We start from the raw sequence: 11,577 nt of genomic DNA on the forward strand, positions 1-11,577 counted from the left end.
TGACAATGGCTATAGTGGGATCCCAGCCTTTTTTAATAATATAAAGATGCAGCCAAGTTCCTTTACCATATTGTTACATTATGTCTCTTCCAGTTAACACAGGGGAAAAAAATAAAATTCTCCACCAAGTGGCACATGGTCTATGGCATTTTCTATTTTGTTTTGCTGGCAAGTCTTTGCACTTTAGCGCCATCTAGAGGCAGAATTTAACACTCAGAAAATTGTGTCTGGACATGGTGACACAAAATATGAATACTTACTGGCTGCATCTGTATGTAATACTAAACAATGTGTCTAACAACTTTGCAAATACACACACAACAAGCCTCTGCTTCATATTGATATACTATTGTGTGTACCTTTTTATTGTTACATATCCATGCAAGATGGCCACTGTATTTTTTTTTATATCTGTTTTCTACTTTTTGAAGCAGAATGCTACTAGAACACTCGCTTAAATATTTGCAATGTACTCGCTTTTTACATTTTATAATTTTTTTTTTTTTTTTAAAGTGTTCACATGAATTGCTTTCTCTTGTTGTTTTAGGTGATTGAAATATACTTTGACAACCTGACACAGTGTCAATTATCCTGTGCTACATCCACTTCTGCAGTAGGTAAACTCTCATAAAGAACAGCGGCTCACCAATTTTCTAAGAATAAGTTAGAAAGATTTGCTTTTCTTAGAGTGAAGTACATATATCATTGTGATACCTTTTGTGGGTTGTCTGTGTGCTACATATATTCTATCAAATCAGAAAGAAAAGTTAAAAAAAAAGTATATATAATTTGTACCTATGTATTGCATTAAAACCTATTTGAGAGATTCATCCCTGCAATTCTGAAATCACTTTTTCTAATGATACACCCAGAGTAAGTTTGGGTTCTATTGTTCATAGACCTATCATCATGCTCAATTAGTTTGGAAAGAAAATTGCTTGTAAGTAGACAGAAATTATATGGTGCCACATTGAAGGAGAAAATAAGGAAAAAAGTGTTTTCACATTATTATATATTCTTCTATTTTCTATTCACTATCACTGTCCATGAAGGTAAAAAAAATACATCAGTCAATTTTTTTGGTACATACATTTTTCCCAATAAGTTGTTTTTGTGCTGTTTTTCCTATTTCATGAACAAGCTTGAATCCAAAGACTACCCTTAAATAGAATGAGTGTAATTATTCAGTGTTTTTCATCTATTACTGCAGTGCTATTAAACCATTAGTAAGAAATAAATTAGAATGTAGCCCAAAACCAGAAAACATGCTTTCTCTTCTATCAAGGCACAATTTAGTAAGCCCCCAAAACACAACATTTTCAAAATTGTTGAACATTAAATTACAAATTATTTTTAATGTTGCAGGCTGTAGTTGCGTAGAAATGCTAATTAATTCTTCATTTAAACAGTGTGCTAACATCTCGGGTAGGGTTTCCCATCCTTGGACACTCAGGCTGCTAATAAATTATGTACATATGAGAAAAAAAAACACACCGGCCTGTTTAATAATAGTTTTAGGAGCTTTTGTCAGAAATTCCATGTACAAAATCATATGAATAGCTAAAGGAGGCTAAAGACTCCTCAGCAAATTATCTGTTCTTGTAGGGAAAAATAACAGAACTATTAAATGGCTGATTATTTACCTAGATTAGGCAGAATTCATCAGTTGGGGTTTTAGAAAAAGGTAAAATAGTGTAATGCATACAATACACAGCCTGTGTTAAAAAGTGACAAATCAAACGTGTGCCTTCACCAACTCGCTTTGGTGAAAATGCACACTCACCAGATCACATTAATATTGTGCCAAATCAAGAAACAATGATTAATACTGATTGGAGAATCAGCCAGATCCCCTTCAGAACCTTGAAATTGCTAAAGGGAAATTGAAACCCCCTAGCCGTATCCTGCTCAATGTAACTGGTGGAGGCATGTAAGTTTGACATCCGTGGTGGGCAAGTTATTTGAAAGCTTGTTAAGGGATCACATACAAAATTATGTAGTGGAGAATGCCATTATGAGCAGTAATCAGCATGGCTTTATGAAGGACAGGTCATGTCAGACCAATTTAATTGCTTTTTATGATGAGGTAAGTAAGAAGCTGGACAGTGGGGATGCAGTAGATATAATCTATTTGGATTTTGCCAAAGCATTTGATACCGTTCCCCACAAATGACTGCTTTCTAAACTAAGGTCTATTGGTCTTAGTGAAGTCGTTTGCACATGGATTGAAAACTGGCTACAGGATCGGGTACAGAGGGTGGTTGTTAATGGTACATTCTCTACTTGGAGTAAGGTTCTCAGTGGGGTCCCTCAGGGTTCTGTACTGGGTCCACTTTTGTTCATAAATGACTTGGGGGAGGGTATTATGAGTAATGTATTAGTGTTGGCAGATGACACAAAACTCTGCAGACCAGTCAATTCTATCCAGGATGTGACATCCCTGCAGCAGGATCTTGACCAACTGGCAATCTGGGCAGCTAAGTGGCAGATGAGATTTAATGTGGATAAATGTACCTGGGATGTAAAAATATGCAAGCCCTGTATACCCTTAATGGGACTGCACTAGGCAAATCCATAATGGAGAAGGACCTTGGAGTCCTTGTAGATAATAAACTTGGCTGTAGCAAGCAATGCCAGGCAGCAGCTGCAAGGGCAAACAAGGTTTTGAGCTGTATTAAAAGGGGTATAGATTCACGGGAGGAGGGGGTTATTCTTCCCCTTTACAGAGCGCTGGAAAGGCCCCATCTAGAATATGCTGTTCAGTTTTGGTCTCCAGTGCTCAAACGGGACAATATTGAGTTAGAGAGGGTCCAGAGAAGGGCAACTAAGCTGGTAAAGGGTATGGAAAGTCTGGCCAAGTTGGGTCTGTTTACACTGGAGAAGAGGCGCTTAAGAGGTGACATGATAGCTATGTATAAATATATAAGGGGATTATATAATAACATTTCTAATGTTTTATTTACCAGTAGGTCCTTCCAACGGACACAAGGGCACCCACTCCGTTTAGAAGAAGGGAGGTTGTGGAATTCCCTCCCCGAATCAGTCGTGCTGGCTGATACATTATATAGCTTTAAGGGGCTGGATGGATTCTTAGCAAGTGAGGGAATACAGGGTTATGGGAGATAGCTCTTAGTACAAGTGAGGGAATACAGGGTTATGGGAGATAGCTCTCAGTACAAGTGAGGGAATACTGGGTTATGGGAGATAGCTCTTAGTACAAGTAGATCCAGGGACTGGTCCGATTGCCATCTTGGAGTCAGGAAGGAATTTTTTCCCCTCTGCGGCAAATTAGAGAGGCTTCAGATGGGGCTTTTTGCATTCCTCTGGATCAACTAGTAGTTAGGCAGGTTATATATAGGCATTATGGTTGAACGTGATGGACGTATGTCTTTTTTCAACCCAACTTACTATGTTACTATGAGCCGGACTTGGATTTTTTACTACTGAATGCTATTCTGATCTACCACTTTTAGCAATACAGGTGTCAGGGAGATGCTATCTTGCTCCCTTCTCATTGTTCTGCTGATTGGCTGCTGGGGGGGGAAGGGAGGTGGAGTGATATCACTCCAACTTGCAGCTCAGCAGTAAAGTGTGACTGAAGTTTATCAGAGCACAGGTCACGTGGCTGTGGCACCCTGGGAAATGCAGAATATGGCTAGCCCCATGTGACATTTCAAAATGAAATATAAAAATATCTGTTTGTATTAAAATGTATTTCAATGCAGGATTCTGCTGGGGAAGCTCTAATAACTGATGTGTTTTGAAAAAAACATGTTTTCCCTTGGTAGTATTCCTTTAAATATATCTTAATGTGGAAAGGTACAGAGCAGTGACACAAATGTTATTAGTAAATGAGGCATGTCAAGTCCTATATAGGAACTGCCAACAGGGGGACCTGGGCAAAGGCAATGAGTAAGACAACTATCTTGTTCAGAATTGTGTTTAGAGAATAATTTTGCTCAGATTAAAACCCCCTTACTACTGAGTAAGATGTTTCTGTTTATTTTCCTCAGTTTAGTTCAGGTCAGATTTTCATTTTTCAAATTTATTGGTGGAGGAAAACCATGAAACTGACAGATTGTGTTTATCGGCTTGCTTTAATATTTATTATATTACTCCTCTTACATCTAATTCCAATTAGTTCTACTTTATTCAAAATTAAGTTAATTTGTGCATCATTCAGCAATGCATGTTATGGATCACCAGCTAGTGCAGGCTGCAGAGGGGCTCTGTACTCAGCACTTTTGCACTTCAGATGTTTTTGTAAAAAAAATTTTAATCAGTTACTTGAGGTAGTTCCTTACATTGTCAGGTTAAAATCATCTCTCTTACAACTGAGTAATTTGCATTTCTAAGACATTCAGTTGTTTGTATGTATGGTGTAAAGAACCCTACATTTTCCAACCTTGTATAGAAGTTGAGCACATCTCCCCCACCCAAATTGCATCATTTGTTCTGCATATGTTCTCTCTGTTCACCAGCACCATCACATTTTTCAAAAACACATAGCAGATTTCACCCAGCAGCCATTTTCCCTCTGACACAAACATATTTCTCCAGCAGAGGGCACAGCTAGAGCAGAGTTTTTATGGAAACCAGCAATGCCATCTCGTCCCTGGTCATTAGACTGGGTGGGTGTGTTTGGTAACTAGATCTGAGAAGTACTGAGCATGCTCAGGAGTCAAGTGGGTTAGAGAAGGAGACGGATTCCCAAGTATGCTGAGGATGCTGCAACCTTACTATTAACTATTTAAATATTTCAAAGAGGCTGTTAAGCAACTAGATTTTTTTGTGAGGGGGGTTTATGTGTGTATACAAAGAAAAAAAGTTTTTTGGCAGATGGAAATATGATTTGCATTTTCCTTCATTTATAGGACTGGTAAGAAATAGATTAGAAATTCACATCATCTGCTTGATAAACATTCGAAAATAATACAATTAATAAAGTGCAGCTTTTTGTAACAAAAAAATAATCATTCGTGTAGTCAGTAGCATTTTGCTTGAATTTGCCAGTCTTGACACAGCTACATTTTTGCATTTAACTGAAGGAAATCGAAGTGGAAAATTGCAAACTTCACAGGAGATTCTTTTTTAATCTTGATGTAATAACATTGCATGATTGAGGTTGTGCATTAGTGCTCTGAGTTCTAATTCTAACAACACCATAAAGCCTTTTAATAAAAAGCCTACTAGAACATTTATTGGAAATTAAAGCAAATTTAACACTCACAGTTCTCAGGTTGTATTATAGGGATGTTGTTTGTTTCAAGGGAAGACTTGAATGAAAACACGTTTGTTAATTTTTGGTCAGTGAATGGTCTTTTTAAGTGTGTAATTATATAATTACATACATTGTATTGATCCACAAATACAGTATATAGGTTCAGATTCAACTTGATGAGTAAACATAATTTTATTGTTTATCATGAGAAAAAATTAGGGACATTTCATTTAATTCACTTCCAATTTTGTCCCATAAACGTCAGTGCAGTTTTTATATAATGAACAGACACATTTTTCTTATGGAATTGCATCTGAATTGAATTAGGAGATAAGCTTTTCTAATCATCTGCATCTGGCCCATTGGGTTTATCACGTGGTCTCATGGTTTATCACGTGAAAATCTGTGAAAAAGATTCAATTCAAGGAGAAAAATGTTTTTATCATATATTTACAGTATGAATCATTCCAGAACCTAAAATAATTTTCCGTATGCTTTTTGCAGTCCTGCAATATGTATCAGGGAGCAAGGATTCAGACAGGTGTTAGTGCATAGCTTTGCTGAGCAGCTCTGGGCACTCTCACCCAATAAAGCAAAATGGGACTCAAGTGGCCAAGCATTCTCATACACAGAACAAGTATCACAATTAAAAAATGTGAATTCCCTTAATTCGGAGCTTTCTGGATAACGGGTCTCAGGTAATGGATCCTATACCCAGAGGAGGGCCCAGACAGCCACCACGCCCTGTGGACCCCAGGACCCCCCACCCCCCCTTCCGTGTGCGTGCGTATGCATTGAAAAAAGAGCACAGACTAGGGGTAGGGAGAAGGGGTACTTGATTAGCATCCCCTCATTGTTGCACCCTAGTGCCTCTTCTATGTACCCCTAATTCCAGCCCTGCCTATACCTGTACTTCACCAACACATTTTTTAGCTCTATACGGAGATTGTTCATCGTTCATATCAGCCCCTGCCCCAGTGGAGCTTACAATCCCTAAAACATTTATACAGTGGGGTCAAATTTAATGGAAGCCAGTTAACTTGACTGTACGATTTGGGAGAGCAAACCCACACAGACATAGGCAGAATATACACTCCTTGCAAATAGGCCGGAATTGAACTCAGGATCCCATCACTGCAAGGCAAATGTGCTACCCATTGAGCCACTGTGCTCACTAAGCTCGGTGACTCGGTGGGTAGCACATATGCAAATATAATTACAGTAAATAAATGCAGAGGTCCTACCTACATATTGAAGCATTAAAGATATTTACTAATCTTTGTGCACTTGTATTTTACTATGCTCGTAATTGAGATTTGCAGTGTATCATCTGTCTGAGAATCATATGAAAGGGCACAACAAACAAAACAATAATCTTAGACTAATGTAATTTAACTATGTATACATGTATATAGTTAATGCATGTAACTAAATGTATCTAACTGTTTCCTGAGTGCACATGAAGTATATATTGATTGTTTAGCAAGATTGTTATTTTGGCATTGACTATAAAGTTCCTCATTGTAGATAAGCCAGAGTAGAGTAGCTTCCATCTTTTAAATGCATTAATCTTTATATGGCTGATATATTCCTAATCCCTTTAACAAGATTATGTCTCATTCAAATTGTGGAATGCTTTTGGACCAGCAGTGAGATTTATTTACACATGGAAGATAAAAATAAACACTATTTTTTCTGTAAAGATTGTTTGGTTTTGCTTATAATGATTATTGATGACAACTGGACACAATTAAAATGCTGCCTTATCCAACATGGACCAAAATTCTTGTCATTATGATGCCATGGCAACAGAGAACATTATAGAAATGAAGTGGTATTTTTACTGAAGGTTTGCACTTACAAAAATAGGTCAATTACAGCATATTATGGCCTGTAATTCACGGAATATACATTAAATAAATGATTTCTATTTCACTGCATTTAAAAGGCCATTTATTTGGGTAACTTGCATTCATATATACCAGACATATTCAGATATTTTAAGCTTCCCTTTCTGGTTCAAAATTTTATCAGGGCCCCCATTCATTCCTATAAAAGTTAAAAGATAAATCTGTAATCCTGCTATAGATCATTGAGTATGTGGGGAAGCCTATAAGTCAGGGGTCCCCAAGCTATTTTATTCGTACACAGTCAAATGTAAAAAGACATGGATGTGCCTGTGATTGGCTATTAGGGAGCCTCTATGCACACTATCAGCTTACAGGAGGCTTTATTTGGCAGTCAATCTTGTTTTTATTCAACCAAAACTTGCCCCCAAGTCAGGAATTCAAAAATAACTACGTGGTTTGGAGGCACTGAGAGCATCATCCAAGGGGTTGGTGAGCAACATGTTGCTCACAAACCACTGGGTGGGTATCACTGCTATAATTGTTCTCCCCCAAACTGATCTTTTATTGATGAATTTCCACAAATATTAAGGGCAGCATTTAGCCCAAAGCTTTCTTCTCTCCACATATTAAAGGGGTTGTTTACCTTTGAGTTAACTTTTAGTATGATGTAAAGAGTAATATTCTGAGACAATTTGCAATTGGTCTTCATTTTTATTATTTGTAGTTTTTTAAATTATTTAAATTTTTGTTCAGCAACTCCATTTTGCAGTTTCAACAGCTATCTGTTTGCTAGGGGCTAAATTACCTCAGCAACAAGGGAGTGGTTTGAATGAGAGGCTGATATAGGAGAGGGCCTTAATAGAAAGAAAAGGCTGCTGGGGAAAGTGACCCCCCATTTGAAAGCTACAAAAAGTTTGAAGATGAAGGCAAATAATTCAAAAACTATAAGAAATATTGAAAACCAGTTGAAACGTTGTTTAGAATTGGCCATTCTATGACATACTAAAATTTAAATAAAGGTAAATCACTGCTTTAATAAATAATTTAATAGATAATTAAGCCCTTTTCTTTTGCTGCACAAACTTATAAATGACCCCCACTATGTTTGCAGTGTCCAGTACGGTTTGTCATATTGTCATGTGAAAACACAAGGAGTGCCTGTGATTTGCTGGCATTTGGGCTGATAAAATATTTGTTAGCAAGCCAGTTTGTGTAATGTAATTGACTTGGTTTGTTTTGAAAAACATTGATAATGTTTTTAAAAGCAGCAGTGGGGGGGGGTTGTTGTTATGTTATTATTCTTTTCGTCTTGGCAACATCTTTGTGAAAAGCTGCATTACAGTCAGTAAATACAGATAAGCCAAAATGTATTTTGCTACACACCGTCACTCCATTTTCCATCTGAAATTAATAGTAAAGCTCCTCTTTATTTACTGCTGTTCTGATTTTTTGGGCTGTTGGCCGAAGCAAATGGAACAATCAAAAGGAAGCCACACTGTGTATGGATCCTTGCACAATACCTGCCCATTCAGTCACTCCGTATTTGGCCAGCTTTAGGCACCTTCAACTATTTTTATGTGTTGTAGATGATATTAGTATTTTTGTATATACAGGTCCATAAAATTCAGTATTCCCTCTTTGGGATCAGGATCAAGAGCCATTTGCATCAAAAACTGAAACAGGCTAATTAAACCTATCTGCATCATACTGCTACAATTTCATAGAGTGGGTATAAATGAAAGTTTAATTAGGTGCTTTCATATGATAGAAATTTGTTCTTTTTTAGTATTCTATTTGACATTCCCCTGGTATTTACTGGGATGTACAAAAATATATTAAATTCCTTTTAAGGTAGAAAATGTTTATAATAACCATCAATTTTTACTATTCTACTAAAAGATGGCTTTAATGGTAAATGCATGTGTGGTCAAATTACATAAAGCCACGTAACTATTAAATTGAATCTGGAACTTTGAAATTTTGAGAGTCTGTATGAGATGATGAAGTAAATAATCCAACTCAGTCTAATGGGCTTTTCACCATAATACCTCTTACCAAATTACTCATTTTGCATTGTTTTGATAATGTTCTTTAGAGAGCTTAGGTCAATGGGCAGAAACTTTCCTGAGTGGTTCATTTATGTAATTTTCCAGTGTTCAAGAAACACAGAAATAGAGAATATTATTTCTGCCTCTGAAAAATACATTTACTTTCTCAAATGGCAGTCATCAGTATAAATACCTCAAGATTTAAGTATTCCTAATTTCTTGAATGTCTAGTATCTGGAAAGCAAGTGAATTTCAATATTGAAAAATGGAATCATAATTTGGTATATTATGTTTACAAAGTATTCTAGGAAAATATAAAACAAATGTACCATAACAGAAAATTAGGTATTTTAATGACTATATTTTCATATGATGGAACTGGTTTAACAAGGGTTACATTTAAAATGAACATTTAACCGCAACTAAATTACAACTAAATAATGGAGATATGAAGTTACATAAGATCAGTTAATAGAGCTCCTCTGGCAGAATCCTGCATTGAAATCTACTTTTCAAAAGAGCATAAAACAATTTTTTATTTATGTTTAATTCTGAAATTTGACATAGGTCTAGCCATTTTCTTACTTTCCCAAGTGCCTCCAGCCATGTTACTTGTGCTCTGAAAAACTTTGGTCTATCTTTACTATGGCAAGTTGGAGTAAGACCCTCCTGGCACCCCTTGATCACCCTTACCATTCTAAAAAGCAGATTACCTAAGGAGAAGGTTTGGAGAAGGTTTTTGCATTCTTTAGATCAATACGAATTCAGAAACTCATTTACATTAAAAATGCTCCCCCACCTAGTGGTGGATATGAGAATAGTACCCACAGAGGAGAAAGAACAATAGCTGTGCCAAAGCATATCAGTTATGCAGTGTTGGCTCTTTCTGAAAGCACGGGATGAGGCACAATGAACTGAGATAGCTGCCTAAACACTAATATTACAACTAAAAATATATTTGGTGGTTCAAGAAAAAAAATGAAATTTAAAATCATGACAAAATCCCTTTAATCTCTGACTAGGCTTTTTGCTTAGATAAGCACGCAAAATAATGTTTAACAATAAATCTACAGATGGAGAATTAAAGCTTCCTTTTTCTTGTTGGCCACTATGGATCATTATGCCATGAAAGTTCTTCTAACCAGGAAAATGATTTGTGTAAATAGATACATTGAAGATGGCAACCACATTTTTCATGGCTCGTAAAGGAAATGAGAACTCCTTTAGTCCGCTAAGACAGGGCAATCAAGTCCAGGCACAAATGAGTAAACTTGGAAACATTATACTACTGTGTGGGAGCTTAAAGCAAACATATCAAGGTGCAACATAGTAAAGTGGACAGCCTCGATGTTGATATGTAAATCCCACCAGCTTCTTTTATCATTAGAACTTAGAACCCTAGCTATAACTATCTAGTGTGAAAAAAAATTTATTGTATATTGGGTGAGTATATAACCTTATTGTTAAATAAACTGTTTGTGCCTGTCTTGTATATTGTACAATACTAGCATCACTATTTAGCCTAAAATCAATACATAGCTTATAACATGTGTACTATATACAGAAACCTTGGTAGCTATTACCTCTTTAATCATGTCATAGATCTTCAGACATTCTGATGAATTGACACATGTACAGTATCTGCGCTAATAAATGTATTAATTCATTAACACTTTCCCAACTGCTTTCCTAATGCTCAGGAGAGATGTTCAGATGAACCAGCTATGGGGACCAAGTATAAGAAGACTTTTTCCCATTGTTAACACAGAGCATCTATACAGTATCTGTAATGGAAAAATAAGACTGTCACCTTACTGATAAACTGGATGTATCAGTCACAGTTTCGTTTGCTTCTCAGTTGGAACCTCCCAAACTCTGTATAAAAATAACTACTATCTCATTGTTAATATTAACAGTATTGTTCACATGCTGCATGGAAACATAACAGTCTACAGAATCTCATAACCTGTTACTGGGATGATACTGACCCCTGCAGTTCAATTTTAATGAATTACTAGTCTTTAATTAGCTTACAGAAATTTCTACCTAAGTAGCTGATTTTTGTTTGAAGTATAAAATTCCTTTCATCTCATTCTTAGTCCTTCACTAGATATCTGCTGAAATGTTTGAACAATTTAATCATGTAGAATTGTGCTATGCTGTCAGCTGGAGTAACGTCGTCCCATGTAAAGTAGGGTAAATTCAGTGTACAAATATACAGAATACATTATTCTTGCTTACTTGTTGAGACATAAGGGGGCATCATAATATTTTGCTTCTGCAAAAATCTATGCAAGTTACATTGATGGTGTGACTATACAATCAGCCCATTTCATTTCAACATGCCAGGCCGTTTAGTGAATGCAGTGAGTTTTATCAAGGTTAGTACGAGGGTTGTTGTACTAGCATTGTCTGTGCAAGCAGCAGATGGTGCTTGTGCTTTAATTGTGAATCTGTT

The sequence above is a fragment of the Xenopus tropicalis genome, chromosome 8 (genome assembly GCF_000004195.4).
Source record: "Xenopus tropicalis strain Nigerian chromosome 8, UCB_Xtro_10.0, whole genome shotgun sequence".
Classification (NCBI taxonomy): Eukaryota; Metazoa; Chordata; class Amphibia; order Anura; family Pipidae; genus Xenopus; species Xenopus tropicalis.